The sequence below is a fragment of the Sminthopsis crassicaudata genome, chromosome 3 (genome assembly GCF_048593235.1).
Source record: "Sminthopsis crassicaudata isolate SCR6 chromosome 3, ASM4859323v1, whole genome shotgun sequence".
NCBI lineage: Eukaryota > Metazoa > Chordata > Mammalia > Dasyuromorphia > Dasyuridae > Sminthopsis > Sminthopsis crassicaudata.
In genome coordinates this window covers 391,562,232-391,586,790 of record NC_133619.1, presented here as the reverse complement: position 1 = coordinate 391,586,790, position 24,559 = coordinate 391,562,232, and the positions used below count along the sequence as shown (strand labels likewise).

At 33.9% G+C, this 24,559-nt stretch overlaps 1 protein-coding gene across 11 annotated transcripts in view; it reads left to right on the top strand.

Annotated features, from left to right (window-relative positions):
- Nucleotides 1-24,559, top strand: part of ORC4 (origin recognition complex subunit 4) — a 73,862-nt gene that overhangs the window by 1,433 nt on the left and 47,870 nt on the right. Inside the window, exon 1 of one of the 11 annotated variants that reach the window (XM_074302125.1) lies at nt 10,397-10,427. The exons of 9 other annotated variants lie outside the window; for them this stretch is intronic. The gene's annotated coding sequence lies outside the window, so the exon portion shown is untranslated. Of the gene's footprint in view, nt 1-10,396; nt 10,428-11,527; nt 11,552-24,559 lie in introns of those variants that run through there. One more of the 11 variants, XM_074302124.1, reaches the window with a different exon arrangement.

The window sequence follows — 24,559 nt, the reverse complement described above, 5'->3', positions numbered from 1 at the left end:
CAAAAAAATGTAACATGAAGTTTTTGTGAAATAAAATCTTCTACGTGCATTGCAGATGCCATTTAGGAGTTCATCTGTTGTTACAGCATCTAATTATTTTCAAAGTTGGTTGTTTTCTTATTTTTAATTCATCAAAACTTTAAATCATTAATACTCAAAGCTTACCCCTTTAAGATTGAGTTATAACAAAGGTTATTTGATTTAAAGTGACCATCGTATTATGAGAGTCATGTCTGAAGCAAAGAAAGTGCAATGGTTCTTGAGTCCCTAGGCGCTAAGGGAAGTTCCAGGATAAAACATAGTAGAGAAAGGATAATTATGAAGTCCAGAAGAAAATGCTGCTTTGGATCCAAAATAAGATTGCTAGGTAACCATGTCACAGAGTTGATGCCTGGTGATTAGCTATGAATCTTGGACAGAGTTAATAAGTGAAGGATATGTAGATGTCCAGGAAACATGTTTTTTTCTTGTTTGTTTACTATTGAGTTCCTTTGTAAAAACAGCAGCTTTCATTCTTTTGTTTTCCTGCAGAGCCAGTCCTTGACTTATAAAGGGATATTGTATGTTACTCTTTGTAGGTTTTGGTAGAGAAGCAGCATTCATTTTTTGTTCAAACATTTCCTCTTGTCTAGGTTCATGAAACAGTAATTGTATTGCAACATAATGGATCTCTAATGCCGATTATTTTGGTAGTGATATTTGGCTATGGATAACATTGGAAGGATCAAAATTTGAGAAAAAGCATAATAGTTGTGAACGGATTGCAGTTATTACTAATGATGACTTGTACTGGAAAAGGGCTACAAGAGACAATATGGTACAAAAGAAAAAGTGGTAGATTTGGAGTTAGAAGATGGGTTCAAATCCCACCTCTGTGGGGTTGGTCTCTTCACTTTCCATTATGGATGGGAATCGCAGATTGGATAGGGAAGAATTACCCAGAGGTTGGACTTGTTTTTCAAAAAAGGGGGCTTTATTGTAATAAAAGCAGATTGAACCAAACAACATCAAAGAACTGATTGGTCAGACAAAGTTGCTTGTGAGGGATATTTATAGGAAAATGATTGTCTCCTGGGAGTGAGGGCGAAGAGTTACTCTTCAACCATTTGTTGTGGACTGATTAAGACTTTGAAAACGAATAAAGCTCTGCTGGGGCTACAGATTTTGAAACATTAAGCACAACCCAAATGGCCTGTACCTGGCTGAGTAGACAGTTGCATCCTGTTTACCACATCCCAAGCCCCCTGCACCTGGATGATTAGGCAACTGCATCCTATTTTTCTGTTCCCTGTGGTAAATTGCCTACACAGGAACTAACAAAGGCTCTGCTGGGGCCTTTTCTACTAGGATCTTAATTGTATATGACAGGGTTGGGCCAATTCTAAATTGATAGTTGAGATCTAGATGACTGAAAAAAGAAATGAGTTGTTCTTTCCTGGAAAATAAGAAAAATGAATGAATATTGCTAGGTAATTGTAATGTTCTCTTGTCTAAATTATAATCGTTCTCTGGGAGCATATTTCAGCCTTGATATGTTAAAAGAATTTGAGTTAAGTACAACAGTCCTTTGGATGGACCTTCAATTCAAAATTTTTGAACAATATACAGAAAACCTATATGAGGTATGTAAGGGGAGTATGAGCTGTAGTTGTGGAATTGCTTATTTTGATGAAATCAGGGATCCATTTAATTATACTAATCAAGTAGGAAAGTAGCTGAAGATTTGAAAGGGACTCAAGAAATTATTTAATTCAGTCTTTTTCTCCTATCACCTCATTTCACATATCAAATCATGTAGAAATCAAACAATCAACAAGGAATAAAGTGCTGCTATGTTCAGAATACTGTACTAGATCCTAGGGATACAAATACAATAAATAAAATAATCCTTAATCCAAAGAGCTAAGACTCAGAGAAGTTAAATCTTTTGTACAATATCATCATAGTGCTGATAAGTAACAGAGCCAAGATTTTGACTCAAATTCCCTGACTCAAAACAGGTTACTCCATCTGTTTCAGATGTTTTCTCTCTGATCCTTGTATTGCTCTCCCTGTCTCCCTTCTCTTTCAGACTCCTCCTTTTACATCCCAATTAAAATCTCAACTTTAACAGGAAGATTTCTTCAAACCACTTTAATTTTATTTCTTTATTAATTATTTCCTTTTTGTCCTATGTATAACTTGTATATTTTTGCATGTTGTCTCCACCCTTAAGATTATAAGCTCCTTGAAAACAGGAACTGTTTTCTCCCCTCTTTTTTGTATTCACAGTGCTTGTAATAGTGTTTGGCACATGGTAGGCACTTTATAAATGTTTTTTGGTTAATATTTTACAGGATGTTGTATGCTATTCTAGTAGAATGTGAGCTCCTCAAGGGCAGGAAATATTTAAGTGTCTTTAGCACCTTGGACAGTTCCTTGTATTTTGGTGCTTTATAAATGTTTGTGATTCATTCCTATTATATGATTATAAGTGGCTAATTATGTAGCACTCTATAAGTGCTCATAGAGTACTTTATGGTTGCAAAGAATTTTACAAATCTTATTTGTCCCTCTAAACCAGTAACTTTAGCACTCCAAATATTCTTGTTTTATTAGATGAGTTTCAGAGCCAAAATTGAGGAAAGTTGTTTATTTACATTAAAAGGAGTAGATTTGCAGCAGAGTGCAATGTTCTGTTCCTGGATTCTTACGGTAAAACCCATTGATTTCAATAGACACATGATATCACGTTGTGGGGTATGTAATTCACCATTTAGATAAAGTTTGGGAATTCTTAGATGTATTAGCCAGTAATGGACATTATTGCCAGCCCAGCCATACCTATCCTTATGAACACTCTCCCACTTGGGCCCCTCTCCTGCTGGGCTTGCTCCAGTTGTCCTTTTTTTTTGTCTTTTCTTAGCAAGACAAAGATTAAGTGACTAGCCCCAGAGTCACACAAGTGTTAAGAGTTAGAGGCTGGATTTAAAGCTCAGGTCTTCCTGACCCCAGGGCCAATGGTTTATCCTCTACATAATCTAGTTGCTCTTTATAGGAACCCTGATCTGAGCCAGTTTATTCAGCCTCCTTGAGCCATTTATGTTCCTAACTACCTATAGGTAGTTGTTAAGATGCTCTAGAAAAATTCCATAACCATTCAAATAAAGGCTACAGCAGGCAATCCTTTGGGGTCCTGTGTTCCATGATAATGACCAGTTTTTTTTGTTTTGTTTTGTTTTTTTGTTTTTTTTTTTTTACCAGTACAAGAGTTGTATCAATGTGCTTATCATACAGTGGCCATTTTTTCTTTTTTTGTCCTCTGCAAAGGAATTGGTTTTAATTTGCATTTCCCTAATTTGGAATTTTTGTTTTATATGACTGTTCAGAATTTGAATTTCTTCCTTTGAAAATTGCTTGTTTATATACATTGACCATTTGTATAATGGGAAATGATTCCTATTCTTATAATTTTGAATCAGATTCTTAGAGTTCTTGAAAATGGACTTTTATTAAAGAAATCTGCTTCAAACCCTCTCCCCCCTTTAACTTTTCCTTTCTATTTTAGCAGCATAGTTTTTTTTATGCCAAAACTCTTTAATTTTATGTTGTCAAAATTGTCTGTTTTCTTTTATGTGATCCTCTTATTCATTTTTCTCTCTCCATAAATCTGAAGGAAAACTTTTTTTTTCCTTGATCTCAGTTGTTTATAATGTAAACAATATACTTTGTTGCTTATCTTTTTATATTGTGTGAGGTGTTAGTTTACTGCAATTTGTGTGGCACCACAGTTCTTTCAGTTGCCTAATTCTCTAATAGTCTTCAAACTCCTCACTTTCTCTCACCCTGTATCTACATATCCATTCAGTTGCCAAACTCTCTGAGCTCTTTCTCAGTATCTCTTATATCTGGCTCCCTCTCTACTCACACAGTCATAACTAGTTCAGGTCCTCATATTCGTTTGCTTAGACTATTGCCTTAGCCTCCTTGTTGCTCTTTTTCCTTCAAGGCTCTTTCCATTTCAGTTTGTCTTTCACCGCTTTCAAAAGCAACTTTCACTAAAGTATATGTCTAGCTCTGTCAAACCCTGGATAGTAGACTTCAGTGGCTCCCTAATGTTTATATCCATATCTATTGATCTAGATAGTATTAAATAGTATTTTATCTTTATCTCATTCTTTTAAATTTCTGTTTTTATAAATTCCATGATGTACATAATTATTAGTGCCGTAGCACACATATAGAGAATGGAGATACTTAGTTTTCTTATATTATTGGTATCATTGGCTCTGATAAGATAACTTCCTTTTACCAATGCAGGTCTTTACCTTCTTTGCCACTTGTAGTTTCAAAGAGTTGCCTAGAGCAAAAGCAATCAAACAGTTTGAACCAAATTAAAATGTAACTGGGAAGTATTTTACAAAAGAAGTAAAAATCCAATAAAACAGATATTTTATTTTTAAAATGAAGTAAATATTTAGCCCATAGAGTTCCTTCTGTGTGGTTTAGGTGTCCCTGTTTCTATTTGATATCACTGCCCTTACAGCACTGAAGAGACATCAGTTGACTTTTTAAGGCTACACATAGTAGCATGTCAGGAACAGGGCTTGAATCCAGCTCTCTATTTGCTATTCCACACATCATCTTTGTGGGTATCTCATTTATAAATAATATGTATAATACATAGATAATATATACAAATTTATTTTTTTAAGAAGAGGTATGCTTCCCCCCTCCCAGAAAAATGCTGTGTAATAACAACAACAAAAAAAAATTGGAGTCTATTCTAGAAAATTGAAATGTGTGTTTTTTTGAGGAGGAGAGGGAATGAAACAAGATAATGAGATGTGTGATAGTTTTACTATTGTACTTCCTTCTGGAAAAGGACCTAAATGACATCACCATGTGTTAGGAATGGGTCAGAGTGTGTCCAACTGTGGCTGATCAGAACAATATGAATTTGAATTGCTAGGCTACATGGCAGTCACAGAGAGCCCCTATGAACTTGGTACATCTCACATTTCTTCTGAGCTACTCAATTTTGCTTTTTTCATAGAGCACCTTTTCTGATGAGAGCACACCATGCTGGACAGTCCTGTGCTAGTGCATCCCATTTCTAAGAGAAAGACCTTGAAAGTGACCTAGTATCTCTTATTCTGACCCTCTTGTGAATGTTTGCCCTGTGTGAGTTCTCCATTAAAATATATGTGTATATTTGAACAATGTGTCTAACCCAATGGACTTGTGTTATGGGCTAGAACTCTGAACTTGATACAAGATGCTAAGTGCTAAGTCAGTGGAATTGATAGAGACAATAGTTATCTAGTTTAGCATGGTTCAGTATGATTGATTTAATCTTAAAACAAATGGTTTCCTAGTGATATAATGATTGGTTTATACTCAGTGTAGAGCATATAAGCTAGGAACCTCAGCCAGGATTCATTTGGAAAGATTCAAAGGGCAGAAATCTCGGAATCAAGGAGAGAGATAGACCTCTAAGAAAGCTAACCGGGCTCCATTAAAGGAGACAAGACTTTGAAAAAGATAAAGGATTTGGACTTTTAACACCTGGCTGATCTCTTGGTGATTACTGAACTGAAAAGAAGGCTGCTTCCAGAGACACCCAGGAAAACCCAACAAAAGAGAACATTACAAAGTTTCTCTGCAGGAGAGTTGGAATGCTTGGCAGTTTAGTTAGAAAAAGGACCTCTGTGTTTGGTACTTTATCCTGCCATGTCATCTTCAGAATCTTCCTTAGGCAATTCAAATGGAAGTAATTCAGTTTACTGGCATGGTACTGATAATACTACTCAGGTTTCACAGGCGTACAACGATGAGGTCAACACAGTGGCTCTGTAAGACATTCAGTTTGATAGTCAGTCTAATACCTCTCCTCTCCTATACTTGCCTTCAGAGCTTCCCCAAAACAGCTAGCTCCACCAGTGTGTATGTCAATCTCATTATCAATGTGGACATCCCCGGAAAGTATACTGTTAAGGTAAGATAAATTATCCACAGCATTCAGAACTTCACTATTTGCTATAACTGGTGGTTACACACATATGAATGATGTAGTGTTAACTAATGGAGGACTTGTGTCTTCTTGGTATTAATCATTAGGCCAAAATTAGCACAAGCAGCAGAGAACCAATTCACATTTTGTTATTTCTCAGCTTTAGAGGTTACATTGAGTGCACAATCAAATAATTGGACTAAAATTTTCTCTATACCAAATTCCATATGTTAATCTATTCTATATGCTAGTCTATTCTCTTCCTTTCCAGTCTTTGGTCAAAATGAGGCATGTTACCAAATTTAAAAATAATACTGTAAATGTTATAGTCCATTTAGATGTCAGTCCTGCAGATGTAGTCCTGTATATGTCAGGTTTTAGTATTTATGAGCATTCAATTAATGTTAAGTTCTTACACTTTGTAGCCCTTTGCTATATGCAAAAATTATTAAGAAATATTATTGGTACTATACTATAAACAAATCAAATGAAGTTGTTATATATTTGACTTTTCCCTGAAAATAAGAGTGTGACAAAGAAAAAGATATTAATACCAATATTGTGCTATTTTTAGGTTCATATTTGCCAGAAATGGTTTTATTTAGCTTAACATTGATCTACTATCCAAGCATTTTTTGGATTTGAATTTGGAGAGAGAATATCCAAACTGGCTATCCTCCATGACATGATTCTACCCCAAAACAATTTTAGCTAATTTTTATAGGAATCCCTAAGAAGAAAACCAAAATATTTAAGAATACAGTTATGGGTCAGGTTATTGTCTTATTTCTTCCTAGACCATTCCCCTCAGGGAATCAATAAGAGATACAGAGCAAAGATCTTTTCTGAATAAAAGCTGGCACTTCCCTTCTTGTGTGCTTAGTGCCAATTGCTTCAGGTGTATGGTCAAAGCAATGTTCTTTTCTTGATAAGAGTTGAGTTTAGTTATCATTGTTAATTCATTTCCCTTAGAAAGGCCTTTTGTTAGAAATGAACTTTTCCAAGGTAGAATATTATTACTATTTCTAAAAACACAAAATAAGTTCCTTCTACTGTAGTAAGGGTTTTGTTTTGTTTTGTTTTGTTTTTTTAACAAGATTTTGCAAGTTTGTGTGGGTGTGGGTATGGGTGTGTATACACACTCTTCAGGAAAGATTGAATTTGGTACTTTAATCCATTTTATGAACTTCTTTCTGAGTAAACTTTGTATCAGTAACTTATTTTTTATTGACAGGGGTTTCAGAAAATTATTTTGTCTATAGTTAATGATATAGCTAAGAGGCATCTTGAAGTAGTGAATAGATTGGTAGGCTCTAAGGCAATAGGGTATAGTGGGTCCAATTCTAATATTTAATAGGTTATTGAACTTAACATCATTTTTTTCCTCAGGAAACAATTTAGGATTTATTTACTATGATTTCAACAATCTCACGTAAGTCCAGAGAACCTTAAGAACTATTTCACCACCATCTTGTAATCAAAGTCTAAAAACAATTAGACAGCAAGTCTTTATTAAACATTTGCCATGTACTAGCCACTGTATCAAAGGCTGAGATTGCAGACAGTATGCCCTTAGAGAGTTTTTATTCTGTTAGAAGAGCTAATATGCTCGTTTGTGTATGTGGAGAGAAGAGGTACATATATACACATATGCATATACACAAAGTAAATGCCGAGTCCTTTCAGTGGTTTCAGATGTTGGTAGATAAAGAAATATGGAAGGTGACCTTTGAAAGAGATTGAAGAATACAAGAAGTCTGGATGGAAATGTGTGAAGAATAAGAAGGCTATTTTGACTGAAATTTAGGGTATATTCTAAGTCTGGATACGAGTAGGTTGAATGGAAGTTTTAAAAGCATTTAGATGCCAAGCAGAGGAGTTTACAAAGAAGTTTATATTTATTCCTAGAGGTAAGAGGAAACCCTTATGAAGTAGTAATAGTAATAGACAGGCATAATTTGAACCATTATCTCAGTTGCATATCGCAGAATTGTGTCCCACTCTCATCTTATAACAAGGCAAAACAAACATTTTCTGCTAACAGATTTTATTTGGTTTCACAGAAGATTTGGCTATAAATGTCAAAATTTAACTTGAATGCCTATTCTCTGAGAGGCAAAGATCTAACTGGTCATTTCCTTTTGAAATGTTAACACTTTAAATTGCATTAGAAACATGGATAAATCTGGCAAATATATCTTTGAAGCTATTTTAAATTTTATCTAAGCATTGCATTTATGCATATCTGGGGAATGTTTTTCCTGCTTCGCTTTTTAAAAGGGGGGAAAATTTGTTGCTTGTTGCATCTTTGTTTAACTTAACAAGGTTTTCTTTCAGTTAGTAGCATTTGTCTCTTGTAACTTAAGGTTTCTGACTTTAAAGATTCCTGAAGACAGGTAGCATTTCAGTAGTATCATTTTTAACTTGGATAATCGGTTCTATGAAAAAATTCTTTTCCTTCAAAATGACTGTGTATACCTTAGTTCTTTTTGAAGAATGGGAATTCTTAAGACGTCTACCTTTAATCATATTTTCCCTTTAGTCAATAATTCTCTCAATCACTTGCTGTAGAATATATCAGGCAGTGTGTGCCCTTCACTTGGAATATAAATCCTAAAGTCACAGTCTTTGTATTCAGGAAGTTAATGTATCTATTGAAAAAAAATATTTAATTCAGTGACTAACACTATAGTTTATAATGGAAAATTTTGGAGTCTGACTTAGAATTGTAAAAATAATGATTTAATAAAATACTGAGGGTTACAAAAAAAACCCCAAAAAACCATAAGCATCCTAGAACTTTAATTTTGTAGAGAAATTTGGGGTCATCTGCTCTGATCTTGCAATTTTAAATATGAAGTAACTGAAGTCTGGTGTAAAAAATTCTAATCATTAAGAACATACATTAAGTAGAAAGGAGTTAGAAATAATAGAAATACCTGTGCTCTGGAATCAACAGGGAGGATGGAAAGCTTGAGATAAGCTTGGGAAGTGAGAAAGATTTAAGTGAAGAATAGAAGAGAGGATATTTTTAGAGTTGGTTGTAAACTTTAGCACAGAATTTGAACAACAAATCAGGGGAGTGAAGAGATGATAACAGGGTTTGATCTCACAAGACATTGTCAAACCTGAAAAAGAATCCCTGTTTTATAAAATAACACATAATCAGCATTAACTTGAAGACTTCTAATGACACAGGAATTCAGTGTCTTACATCTCAATTTCTTATATGGCTCTAGTTGTAAGGTCCATCCAAACCAATAATGTTCCATTACCATTTTTTGTGTCTCTATTCTCCAATATAGCTTTTTAAAAAGTCCTTTTTGTATTTCATTGTTTTCCTTGTCAACTTCACTATACTGTGAACTTTAACATTCCTATTATAATTTTCATATAACTGTTCCACAGTCTTGAGTTTGTTCATTGTCATCTGCTCTGTTTTGATTTTCTGTTGTGTGTGTGTATTTAAAAAAATCTAAATTCCTTAGGGAACTCCATTTGTGTTCACAATGATCTCATCAGGCTTTCTTCCTTTCAGTGCTTTCTGCTTTTTTTCTTATACCTGCTACATAGAGGACCAGATAGAAAGGACAGCAAGTCAAGTAATCAGGTACCCACCATGTGCCAGAGCGTGTTAAGCCGTTGTGAATACAACAAGAGACAAAACACAATCTACATCTCAGGGTGCTCAGTCTTAAGGTACCATGCCATCAATTGCCAGGTTAAGTTGAAAATAATTTCAAAGGTAAAGCAATAGCACTAAGGAGCCCTGAGAAAGGCTTTTTGTAGGAGAGACTTTCTATCTGGGAATTGATAGATTGTCATATTTGAGGAATTGCAAGGCCAGTTATCTCTGAATTGAAAAGTTTATGAAGGGGAGTACAATTTTAAAAGCCTGGAAATGTAGGACAGGACCAAGTTATGAAAGTTTTTGAATGCCATATAGATGATTTTATATTTGAACCTAGAGGTAATATTGAGCCATTGGGTAGGGATGTGCAAGTCTAACTTGGATTTTAGAAAGTCAGTTTGATAGAAGAGTTAAGGATTGACTGGAATGAGGAGAAAATAAGGCTAGGAAATCAAATAACAGACTGTTGATATAGTCTAAGTATGAAATGAGAATTTATACAAGAGTGGTAGCAGTTTTAGAGAAAAGAAGGGCATATATAAGGGAAGTTACAAAGGTAGAAATGAGAACACTTGACATCTGTAGTGTATTGTTAACAAAAATATAATGAATTTGTACTAAATAACAATAACTAACATTTTTATTTTGTGCTTGCTATGTGCCAGTCACTCAGCAAAGCACTCTATCTTATTTGATTCTCACACCAACCCTGGGAAGTAGTACTCTTATTATTCCCTTTTTGGAAATAAGGAAACTGAGGCAGGCATTGACAACCTGGATCACCCGCCAAATAAAGTGTCTCAGGTAAGATTTGAATTCAAGACTTTCTGGCCCTATCAGTGTTCTGTCTTGTGCCACCTAGTTACTATAAGAGAAAAGGCTAAGTGTAATAAACGGTAATGTAATGATCAAAAGAAAATATTCTTCCTTTTCTTTTTAGTATAGGGTAAAAAGGATTCCAAAAATTTATGCAGGAAAGGATAGCTATAGACAGCTTATATGTAGATACAGATTTCAACTAATCTAAGATGGTAGGAAATTGCTACAGATTCTCTATATGTCATTGAACTGTCTTTATCTCCTTTGCCATATCAGAAATAAAGAGATTATCTAGATCATTTCTCTGGTATTCCTTTCATTCTTATGATTGTGAATAAAGTAGCGATCAAAGGGATTGTAGTATGGCTATTAGAAAGATGGTTGATTCCTCCCCCCTCACCCCCTTAACTGACATTTCAAGCATAAATGTATTTAGATTTAAAATCGTTGAGTACTGTGGTCTAATTTCCTTATAATTGTAATAGTTGACATTCAGATTCAATAAATATAGAATAAGAAGTACCTTTGTTGTGTAGAAATAATGCATAAAATCCATAAAACTTGCCTAAATAAAAAGTTATCTGGAGTAGTTTTATGCAAACCTATTTCTTGGAATTCTAAGACTTCCTTATTTTTTAAAGGTCTATGACTTAATGGACTTTTAAAAATATAACATTCGTTTTGGGGGTTGTGCCTATGGTGAAATCTTAAAAAAACAACAACAAAACAACAAACCCTATATTTAAACTGGTTCCTTTTATACTAGATGAAAAGCAGACTCAAGAAATGTACTTCCTTCTTGTTCAAATTACTCTATTTTAGCTGTAGAGAAAGAAGTACTTCAAAAGTCATTATGCAAGAGAGGGATTAGAATTTCAATTTTTGGAATTCATTATTGGGATATGTTTATTTTTTATGTGTGTGTGTGTGTGTGTGTGTGTGTGTGTGTGTGTGTGTGTGTGTGTTGCTTTTATTTATTTATTTCCATATTTAGCGGCCACATTTGATATGTCAGGTTAACTTGCATTTGCATGGCAGGCACCACAATTGGAAGCAAAGTAGAGAGGATAAAAGTGTCTTGCAGAAGAAGAGGATGTTGATTTGACAAGGTTGGCACCTCCACAAAACTTTCCTTCATCACTCAAACCCTTCTTGAATTTCTCTCCTGAATACCAACTATTCCATTTAGTCCAAAGATAATAAATTTGGAGGTGGAAGTGGGGGGGAAAAATGCTTCCTTCTTACAATCAATATTTTTATTAAATGCAATTTGTAATTATCATAGATAGTTTTCTATAGTTTTAGTAAAGGCAATTTAAAATTATCATGTGGCTAGAAGTCATTTAGATCTCATCCTGTAGCTTTTTAAGCATAAAGTTTATAGATAATCATCTAAATTTATATAGCATCTTGATGTGTGGAATTTCACTATGAATATTCAAAAAGAATATTGAACTATTTGGAAATCTAAAAGACTTACTACTTTGTCATTTTATGATATTTAAAAACCTTATGAAGGTATTCCATGCTAAATTATTTTTCAGTTCCAAAGTTTGATATCTGGACAAGTTAGTATGGTAGAATCTCCAAAACTGTCCTAAAAGATAGAATGGCAAAAAAAAAAACCATTGTCCACTTTTTCAATATCCTCATATATTTTGAAATATATACATCTGTATTTTAGAAAGTGTACAAAACAATGTGGTTCCATAGAAAGAGGTTTGGAATTGAGTTCAGCAACAAGAGTAATCATTTATTAAAAGTTTTTCATGAACCCTTTGCTAAGTGCTGAGTATACAGAAAAAAAACAAAAAAACAATCCCTATCTTCAAAGAGCTTCTTACAATCTAATGATGGAATCAGCATCTAGACAACTACATAGTTTTATAGGCTGTATTAGGGTAAATTGGAAATAATCTCAAATGGAGGGTACTATCATTGAGCAAGATCAAGAAAGGCATCTTCTTGTAGGAGGTGGAATTATATTTCAGATTTGAATTAAAACACAAGCCAGAACATCTGGTTCAACCTGAGATACTGTCCCTGGAGTAATTGAATCTGGGTTCAAATTCTATTTTTCTTTCTTATCTGTATGACTTTGGAGACTTAATTTCTCCGGGCTTTCCCCTTCCTTGACTGCAAGTGAGAAATTTACACAAGATTTCCTATGAACTCTCTTGCAGCTCTAGAATTAATGATCCTATGAGCCCATTAATTTATTAGTTGTCTGATCATGGACATGTTACTTAAACTTTTAACAACTTCAGCTTAATTGTCTTTGAAATAATAATGAAAAAGATTTTAAATCTCAGTATTATTTGTCACCAGTCTTCCTTAAGGATAATTCATTCTTATGAATTTTACCTTGCAGATAGTTTGTTTGTACATGGTTGTTTAATAGACAGTTAGAATGTGAGTTCCTTAACCAATATGACAGAAACTAGGCATTGACCCTCACCTAACACTCTATACCAAGATAAGGTTGAAATGGGTTCATTATTTTTTTTTCTTTATTAAGTCTTTTTGTTCACAAAGTATATGTGTGGATAATTTTTTCAACTTTGACCCCTGCATAACTCCCTGCCAAAATTTTCCCCTTCTTACCCCCATCCCTCCCCCACCCAGCAGGCAGGCCAATTCATGCCAGATCCAATATTTGTTTACATATTCATACAACCATCTAGTTGCACAAGAAAAATCAGATCAAAAAGAAAGAAAAAAGAAACAAAATGCAAGCAAATAATGGCAGAGAGTGAGAATGCAATGCTGTATTCCACCCTTTGTTCCCATTGTTCCCTCTGGGTGTAAATGGTTCTCTTCATCATTGCACAAGTGAAACTGATCTGAATCATCTCATTGTTGAAGAGAGCCATATCTGTGAGAATTGATCATCATATAGTCTTCTTGTTGCTGTGTATAATGGGTTCATAATCTAGACATGAAGAATGGTATTATAAACAAATTAGAAGAACATAGGATAGTTTATCTCTTAGTTCTGTGGAGGAAGAAGGAATATGTGATCAAAGAAAAACTGGAATTCATTATTGATCACAAAATAGATAATTTTGATTATATTAAGTTAAAAGGTTTTTGTATTAAAAATACTGCTTTCTTACAATCAATATTTTTATTAAATGCAATTTGTAGATTAGAAGGGAAGCAATAAACTGGGAAAATATTTTTGCATTCAAAGGTTCTGATAAAGGCCTAATTTCTAAAATATATAGAGAATTGACTCAAATTTTTGAGAATTCAAGCCATTCTCCAATTGATAAATGGTCAAAGGATATGAACAATTTTCAGATGAAATTCAAACTTTCTAGTCATATGAAAAGGTTCTCTAAATCATTATTGATCCAAGAAATGCAAATTAAGACAACTCTGAGATACCACCACACACCTGTCAGATTGGCTAGAATGACAGAGAAAGATAATGCAGAATGTTGGAGGGGATGTGGGAAAACTGGAACTTACATTTTTGGTGGAATTGTGAATACATCTAGCCATTCTGAAGAATGATTTGGAACTATGCTCAAAAAGTTATCAAACTATGTATACCCTTTGATCCAGCAGTGTTACTACTGGGCTTATATCCCAAAGAGATTTTAAAGAAAGGAAAGGGACTTGTATGTGTAAGAATGTTTGTGGCAGCCCTCTTTGTAGTGGCCAGAAACTGGAAACTGAGTCAAGGAAAAATATAATATAATAACGTAATATAATAAAAATATCCATTTTAGATTTTATAATTTCTCTTATTTGGTCATAAATTCTTCCCTTCTTCATAGATCTGACAGGTAAACTCTTCTTTGTCCTAATTTAATTATGGTGTTAGACCCTTTATGTTTGAATCATATATCCATTTAGACCTTATCTTGATATATGCTATATTATGTTGGTCTAAATCGGATTTTGAAATAGTGTACAATTAGCCTGTGAAGGAAATCAGAAATTCAGGCAGACAAAAATAGAGGAATTGGGAATTCTATGTAGTGGTTCATAGTCATCTCCCAGAGTTCTTTTGCTGGGTATAGCTGGTTCAATTCATTATTGCTCTATTGGAACTGATTTGGTTCATCACATTGTTGAAGAGGACCACGTCCATCAGAATTTATCATCATATAGTATTGTTGTTGAAGTATATAGTGATCTCCTGGTCTTGCTTATTTCACTCAGCATTAGTTCATGTAAGTCTCTCCAGGCCTTTCTGAAATCATCCTGTTAGTCATCTCTTACAGGACAATAATATTCCATAATATTCATATACCACAATTTATTCAGCCATTCTCCAATTGATGGGCATCCACGTAGCTTCCAGTTTCTGCCCACTACAAAGAGGGCTGCCACAAACATTCTTGCACATACAGGTCCCATTCCCTTCTTTAAGATCTCTTTGAGACATAAGCCTAGTAGTAACACTGCTGGGTCAGAGTATGCACAGTTTGATAACTTTTTGAGCATAGTTCCAAATCATTCTCCAGAATGGCTCATTCCTCCAGTTTCTTTAAAAAAAAAAAAAAAAAGTCTTCCCATATTTTTGAAGATCTTTGGTTTTTTTAATACCACAGCAATATAGCATAAAATTAATTTTTATTCATGTTTATATACCCTATTTTGTTAAATCATTCCCTAAGTCATGGAAACCCTTCTTATTTAATTGTCCAGTTCTTTGCCACTAAAATAAGAGTTGTTGTAAGTTTTTTGAATATCTAGGGTATTTTTTCTTTGTTTTCTTTGTAGCACAGGCCTTATAGTGGTATTACTAGATCTAAGAATAAATACAGTTTGTTAATTTGGGAAGAATATTTTCTAAATTCTTTCCAGGAGGGCTGTATCAGTTTACAATTTCCACCAGTTGTACATCAATGACTTGTTTTCTTGTAGCTCCAAAGTAGTTTTAACCTTTTTCTTTTTTTAATGGAACCTCAGAGTTTTAATTTGTGTTTTTCTAATTATTGGCACTTTTCTAGTTTAGCATTTTTCCTTACAATTCTGCTAAGTAGTAGAGTGGGAATGTCTTCTAATTTTTTTTCTTTCTTTTTTTTTTTTGAGTAATGCCTGCTCTTTGATTTTTGTTTTTGTTGTAGTCTTTATGTATATTGTTTTCTTAGCCCTGCATTATTCTGTATCATTTCACATAGATCTTTCCATGTTTCTCTTATATGATTACTATGATAAATATAAAGCAACATAGAAAGTTCTACATATTCTATGACTTTTTTTTTTTTTTTTGACACTTATGTATCAAAAGTTGTTTGTTCCCCAGTGAATATCTTTTTGTTTCCAGTTTTATAAAAAAAAGTTATGGGGCAACTAGGTGGGGCAGTGGATAGAACACCAGCCCGGAAGTCAGGAGGCCTGAATTCAAATGTGGTCTCAGACAATTAATACTTACTAGCTGTGTGACCCTGGGCAAGTCACTTAGCCCCAATTGCCTCAAAAAAAAAAAACAACTTGTTATAAATATTTAGATGCAAATGAGAACTTTGCTTCTGATTAGTGTCCTCCTTAGAGTATAAATAGTGGAATCTCTGGATCACGTTATTTATGTAATTGCAGGCTGCTTTTTCAAATGACTGCTGATTCAAATAGCTGTACCAACAATGCCTGTGAATGTTTCCAATGACTTTTCCCATTTTTTTCATCTTTGCCAATTTACAAGATACTAGGTGAAACTTGAGGGTTACTTTTATTTACATTTCTTTTATTAGTGTTTTAGAGCATTCTTTCAATTTAGTTATTGGCAATTAATCATTTGAGACTTTGATATGCTTTGACCATTTAACTATTGGGAATGATTAATTTTATTTATTTCTTAAGCTTATTTCTTAATTTCTTAATTTTGATATCTTTAATTATAATTTTAATTTTCTTAATCTAATTTCTTAATTTTAATTCTTTAATGTATTAATTATATATCATCTTATATTAACATATGTGGAGCTTAGATTGAGACAGATTTATTTTTCTCATATGATTACTTCCCTTCTTATCCTAGTTGTATTTTGTTTCTTCAGAAGATTTTCAATTTCATATATTAAAGTTAATCATTTTATCTTTTGTGATTGACTGTCCCTTGTTTGGTTAAGAATATATCTCCTACCCCCTGCTGTGAGAGAGAGAAAATCTGCTATTCTTCTAGTTTTTTGTATGTTTGTTTTGTTTTTATCATATTATTTTAATATTAAGGAGGCTTACTTTTAAAAAAAAAAAGTCAGCATATTATCTAAGGTTCCCTGTAAGTTCCTCTTTGAAATATATATATTTTTTATTTCCTTGTAATTATCAAGGGCTTGGGAACCAGTCACTTTTTCCATTCCATTCCTCCTAACTTTCCTAATTATTTTTTTTCTCCACTACTCTAGAAACCTCTTTACCCAGAAGTTCATTGCACATCTGGACTTCACACAAAAGTTAGAAGTTCCTAGTGGACTTTTTAAACCTGTAATTTCTCTTGTATCTTACTGTTATTCATGTGTATACCTATAATACTTATACCTTAGCAATTAGAAATTGGGTTTTCTCCATTTGCAACCATCCTGTACACAGTATGAATATATATGTAATTGATATCTTTTCCCTTCATTTTAAATTGTGATTGATGTATTTTGTTTCTGCATTATATTATTTTTCTGAACATAACCCTCTCTGGTACTCTTATCTAGTGAGGTAATACCTTGCCTTATAACAACTAAGTTTGTTTCAGGAGGGTGTGGGCTGGTTGAGAGCACAGCACTGTGTAAAAAACGAGCTTGAAGGCAGCAAGGTCAACAGCAGCAGTGCTAAGATCTCTCACCATCCAGAGAACATAAGGACATTGGACACCTGATTTAAAAAAAAATCCCATTTGATCTTTTTGCAGACATTGAATGAAGAACCAGGTGCTGTTTGGCAGGTTGTTACCCATTATTTAGTTCTAGGTTATATTTCTGTAGTAGAAAGCAGGGGTTCTGAATCATTATCTGGATTCCAGGATAGAGAAGAATACTAAAACTTGGTGTTACAAGCAAGCATGGGACCTTTGTGCATAAGGATCAATATTCAGAGTATAGGAGAGCAGTAATCATACCTCTCTCCAGATCACATCACCCTGGAAACATGGAAAACTTACAGATTATTCAGAACTAGCTGGAAAAAAAAAAAATCCTGAGGAAAAAGTGATAGTGAATTTCCCTTCCTACAAGGAGAGATGAATGGAACCCAACTCCTATACAAAGTTCAAAGTACAGAAATAGAGTTGGAAAATGAACAACAACAAAAAGAACCTACCCACAAAAAGCTTTTGTGAATGGAAAGAAGCTCGAAATAAATCCAGAAGACAATAACATGGAAAACCTTACAAGCAAAATCTTAAAGAAAAATGTATATTGGACACAATGACCAACCAGAATTCCTGGAAGAGTTTAAGAAAGGAGCAAAAATCATTTTAAGAAATAAGTAATAAGTAGAGGAAAAGTAAGGGAAAGAATTGAGAGCAAAGCAAGAAAATTAATAGTTTTCTAGAAGAGTCACAAAATATACTGAAGAACTTAATTTTTTAGAAAAAAACAATTGGACAAATGGTAAAAGGTACAAAATATTTTAAAAAACAAGTACTTAAAATTTAGGTTTGGCCATGTGGAAGCTAAGGACTTCATGAGAAATCAAGAAACTAATAAAAATAGAAAGAATGAAAAAAAAAAGTGAAATATTTTATCAGCAAAAAAAAAACCAACAAAAAAAAAACTGACTGGAAAACAGGTAAATTAAGAATTAACAACCTACTTGAAAAAACAAAATCTCCTAGGAATATTGTAGCCAAATTCCGCAACTCCTAGGTTAAGGGGGAATGCTGAAAGCTTCCAATTGAAAAAACAACAACAACAACAACAAAAAACATTCAAATACAAAGGAAACATAGTCAGGATCACAATAGATTTAGCAGCTTCTATAATAAAGGATTAGAGGACTTGATATTCTGGAAAGCAGAGGAGGTAGAATTAGAATTCAAAAAAAACGCTCCAGAAAAACCAATGGTATAGACTTGTGGAGGTGAGGGCAAGAGTTGCAAATGGATATTTAATCAAATAGATTAAGGCTTCTTAAATTTTTTCCTTACGGGGCTCCTTGATGACAATAAAAACATTTTGCCCTAGAGTTAGAAGACTTAGTTTGAGATCCCATCTGTGAAGCTTGCTATCTATGTAACTTGGGGTATATCACTTGATTTTTTGGACGTTGGTTTGGTCAAATCTAAGATGAAATATATGAACTATCTAACCTCTGAGATGCCTTTCCCCTTGATTTTGGATCCTATAATTTTTGACTTTTCTTTCACCAAATTACTTGGTTTAGTCTGTCCCACCCAATAAATGCCCTTAGCACTTAATCCTATGTTACTTAAGAGTGTAAAATTTGAAATTTTGTAGCCATTATCTAAGCCTTTTTATAGCTATAATATCAAGTCTCTTTCTTTCTTGTGATACATGTCTCCTTTGTCTTTTTTGACTTAATATGCTAGAAACTCTTGTGAGGATCAGAGTAAGAGGTTGTCAGCCTCTGTTGATTTCAATCAACCTCAGACTATTATTTACTTAAATTTTCTTTGGGTTATAGCTTAGTTTTATTATTATACACAAATTGAACACATTTCATTTTTCCCCCCCAACACAACAGAATCTGGAATTGGGAAAGGCAACAGAAGCTAACATTTCACTCAGAGGAGATGGAGTGACATGGCATTTTTCAATGTAATTTTGATAATTGCACACATTTTTAATACTGGAAAGTTTCAGATTATTAGTCCTTGTTTTATACTAAGTTACATCAAGAATTATAGTAAAAGACTCTCATGTCCTTGCTCTAGGAACGTACATGTGTTGAACAAAACTAGTATCTATAATGAGTTCCAAGTGTGTGGGTTAAAAATAAAAGGATCTGTGTGTTTTAGAGTTCGTGTATAGTGTGAGAGAAATTCAATTCCAAGCATATACCTTAACACTTTAATTCTCTTATTTCTTCATCAGGAAAATGGGGGAAGGGGGAGTGTTGTTGGGTTCCTTGCAGATTTACATCTGAGTTTATGATGAAAGATGCTATAATTCTAGAGAAGCCCTAGAATTTGAATGGTATATGTTTAGATATATGCAAAGTGATATACTCTAGCATTGAATTGATAGCACTGTGACTAGAACATGGAAGAAGGCAAGAGATTTGCTTAAGGAATTTTGACTACTTGCTTGTAGTTTGGCTACTTGCTAATTATTTTTTAAAAAAATATTATTTTCTTCGTCTACTTTAAAAAGTATTTTTAAATTGGTTTAGTTTCAAGTCTGGGGTTTTATTTAAAGTACATTTATAAAATTTTTCAATCTTGATATCTTAGTTGAAGGAAATACGTCATTTTATTATTTTTATTTTATTTTATTTTTTTTTTTTATTCATTTTTCCAAATTATCCCCTCCCTCCCTCCACTCCCTCCCCCCCATGGCAGGTAATCCCATACATTTTACATGTGTTACAATATAATCTAGATACAATATATGTGTGTAAATACCATTTTCTTGTTGCACATTAATTATTAGCTTCCGAAGGTATAAGTAACCTGGGTAGATAGACAGTAGTGCTAACAATTTACATTCGCTTCCCAGTGTTCCTTCTCTGGGTATAGTTATTTCTGTCCATCATTGATCAACTGGAAGTGAGTTGGATCTTCTTTATGTTGAAGATTTCCACTTCCATCAGAATACATCCTCATACAGTATTGTTGTTGAAGTGTATAGTGATCTTCTGGTTCTGCTCATTTCACTCAGCATCAGTTGATTTAAGTCTCTCCAAGCCTCTCTGTATTCCTCCTGCTGGTCATTTCTTACAGAGCAATAATATTCTATAACCTTCATATGCCACAATTTACCCAACCATTCTCCAATTGATGGACATCCATTCAACTTCCAGTTTCTAGCTACAACAAAAAGAGCTGCCACAAACATTTTGGCACATACAGGTCCCTTTCCACTCTTTAGTATTTCTTTGGGATATAATTCCAATAACAGCAATGCTGGGTCAAAGGGTATGCACAGTTTGACAACTTTTTGGGCATAGTTCCAAATTGCTCTCCAGACTGGCTGGATTCTTTCACAACTCCACCAACAATGTATCAGTGTCCCAGTTTTCCCACATCCCCTCCAATATTCATCATTATTTGTTCCTGTCATCTTAGCCAATCTGACAGGTGTGTAGTGGTATCTCAGAGTTGTCTTAATTTGCATTTCTCTGATCAGTAGTGGAAATACATCATTTTAAAAAATAATATATTATGTGAAAGAAAAGTCACTTATTAAGTAGTAAGTAGGAAGTTATCAGTTTGAGAAATTTTGAAAAAGTATTATTTTTTGACCTGAAAGACTACATTTTCTAAGTATTAAATTAGTATGTCTAGAGATACTAGAATTTGAGATATTAAATTTAGCCATTAGATTTAAAATTTAGTGAATTTAAAATATTTACTTCTATTTCTTTTTATAATCTTTTGGAGTTCCAAAAACAAACATAACTTTTCAGCTATTTAGTTAGACAATCTCATTGTTCTGTAAATCTGTAAAAGTGTCAGTATTTATACTAGATAGTCTCCTTTATTTGAAAGGTGTCAGTTACGAGTTGATGCCCAACAGTTGAAGAATGGCTGAATAAGTTAATGGTATATTGTAAAGGGCTGAAACTCAAGTCAGTGCACTGAGGTCAGACAATCCAGCACTTGAGGTTAATTACCCCCATTGGACAATACTCTATAAGAATATGCTTGGCTATATTATATAGCAGCAGTCACCAAAACCATATGGTATTGGCTAAGAAAGAGACTGGTAGATCAGTGGAACAGATTAGATACAAAGGACAAAAAAGGGTACATCTATAGCAATCTAATCTTTGACAAACCCAAAGATACATTAGGGATAAAAATTCATTATTTGGAAAAAACTGTTGGGAAAACTGGAAATTAGTATGGCAGAAATTAGATATGGATCCACACCTAACACCATATACCAAGATAAGATCAAAATGGGTCCATGACTTAGGCATAAAGAATGAGATAATAAATAGATTAGAGGAACAGAGGATAGTCTACCTCTCAGACCTGTGGAGGAGGAAGGAATTTATGACCAGAGGAGAACTAGAGATCATTATTGATCACAAAATAGAAGATTTTGATTACATCAAACTAAAAAGTTTCTGTACAAACAATACTAATGCAAACAAGATTAGAAGGGAAGTAACAAATTGGGAAAATATTTTTAAAGTTAAAGGTTTTGACAAAGGTCTCATTTCCAAAATATATAGAGAACTGACCCTAATTTATAAGAAATCAAACCATTCTCCAATTGATAAATGGTCAAAGGATATGAACAGACAATTCTCAGATGATGAAATTGAAACTATATCCACTCAGATGAGAGTGTTCCAAATCACTACTGATCAGAGAAATGCAAATTAAGACAACTCTGAGATACCACTACACACCTGTCAGATTGACTAAGATGACAGGAACAAACAATGATGAATGTTGGAGGGGATGTGGGAAAACTGGGACACTGATACATTGTTGGTGGAGTTGTGAAAGAATCCAGCCATTCTGGAGAGCAATTTGGAACTATGCCCAAAAAGTTATCAAACTGTGCATACCCTTTGACCCAGCATTGCTGCTATTGGGATTATATCCCAAAGAATTACTAAAGAAGGGAAAGGGACCTGTATGTGCCAAAATGTTTGTGGCAGCTCTTTTTGTTGCAGCTAGAAACTGGAAGTTGAATGGATGCCCATCAATTGGAGAATGGTTGGATAAATTATGGTATATGAAGATTATGGAATATTATTGCTCTGTAAGAAATGACCAGCAGGAGGAATACAGAGAGGCTTGGAGAGACTTACATCAACTGATACTGAGTGAAATGAATAGAACCAGAAGATCGCTGTACACCTCAGTGCTGTATGAGGATGTGTTCTGATGGAGGTGGATATGTTCAACATAGAGAGGATCCAGCTCACTTCCAGTTGATTAATGATGGACAGAAATAACTGCGCCTAGAGAGGGAACACTGGGAAGTGAATGTAAATTGTTAGCACTACTGTCTTTCTACCCAGGTTACTTGTACCTTCGGAGTCTAGTACTTGATGTGCAACAAGAAAATGGTATTTGCACACATATATTGTATCTAGGTTTTATTGTAACACATGTAGAATGTATGGGATTGCCTGTCATCGGGGGGAGGGAGTAGAGGAAGGGGGGAGATAATTTGGAGGGAGGAATACAAGGGATAATGTGGAGAAAAATTGCTCATGCATATATACTGTGAAAAAAAAATTCTAAATTAAAAAAAAAAGAATATGCTTGGAAAATGGCCCTTCCCACTATTCTGTGCTGGCCCAATCATTTGGTATATACAGAGAATTGTGGGTTGGATTGGGAGGTGGAGAGAGACTAGCCAGACTCACGCTGGGCAGAGAAGGAGAGGTGAGGTAGATCTCCACTACCTAAGATCCTAAGAGCCATTTTCTTCACTTCTACTGCTAAAGACCAAGAATAAAGACTTTTGCTTATCCTGACTCCTGCTGATTCTAAAGTATCCAGGGTGCTAACTTGGTAGTCACAATATATGAATGTTATGGAATATTATTATTATATAAGACATGATCAAAGAGGCTTGAAGAGATTTACATGAACTAAGTGAGCTAATAAGCTAAGTGAAATGAGCAGAACCAGGATATCATTATATATGGCAACAATAAGATTATACGATAATCAACTCTGATGGACATGGTTCTTTCCAACAGTGAGATGATTGAGGTCAGTTTCAATAATCTTCCTACAAATACATCCAGCCATTCTGGAGAGCAATTTAGACCTATGCTCAAAAAGTTACCAAACTGTGCATACCCTTTGACCCAGCAGTATTGCTACTGGGTTTGTATCCCAAAGAGATCTTATGTGTAAAAATGTTTGTGGCGGCCCTCTTTGTGGTGACCCGAAACTGGAAACTATGTGGATGCCCATCAATTGGAGATTGGCTGAATAAATTGTGGTATATGAATATTATGGAATATTATTGTTCTGTAAGAAATGACCAACGGATGATTTCATAAAGTCCTGTTCATTACATGAACTAATGCTGAGTGAAATGAGCAGGACCACGAAATTGTTGTATACTTCAACAACAATACTATATGATGATCAATTCTGATGGATGTGGCCATTTTCAACAATGAGATGAACCAAATCGGTTCCAATAGAGCAGTAATGAACTATACCCAGTGAAAGAACTCTGGGAGATGACTGAACCACTACATAGAATTTCCAATCCCTCTAATTTTGTCCGCTTGCATTTTGGATTTCCTTCACAGGTTAATTGTACACTATTTCAAAATCCGATTCTTTTTGTATAGCAAAACAACTGTTTGGGCCTATATACATATATTGTATTTAATTTACACTCTAACATATTTAACATATATTGGTCAACCTGTCATCTGGGGGGGGGGTAAAGGGGAGGAAATTAGAACAAAAGGTTTGGCAATTGTCAATGTTGTAAAATTACCCATGCATATATATGGTAAATAAAAACTATTAAAATTTAAAAAAAAAATCTTTCTACAAGAGAGCCATCTATATCCAGAGAGAGGATTGGGGGAAACTGAGTGTGGATCATAACAAAACATTCTCACTATTTTTGTTGTTGTTTGTTCGTTTGCTTTTTGTTTTCTTATTCATTTTCTTTCTTTTTGATCTGATCTTTCTTGTACAGCAAAATAATTGAGCAAATATGTTTACATATATTGGATTTCACATTTTAACATATATAACATATATTGGATTACTTGCTATCTAGGGGAAGGGAATGAGGGAAAGAAGGGAAATTTTGGAACACAAGGCTATGTGAGGATCAATATTGAAAAATTAGTCATGCATATGTTTAGAAAATAAAAAATTTTAATTAAAAAAAAAAAGAAAAGAAAACTCTCAGTGGCTTAATCAAATCTTTAAATTAAAGTTTTTAAAATAGTTCATTATTCACCATACCTACTTCTGCCTTCCAGAACCCAACAGTTATGTTTTTGAAAAAGTGAAAAGGAATTTGAGAAGCTGAAGAATA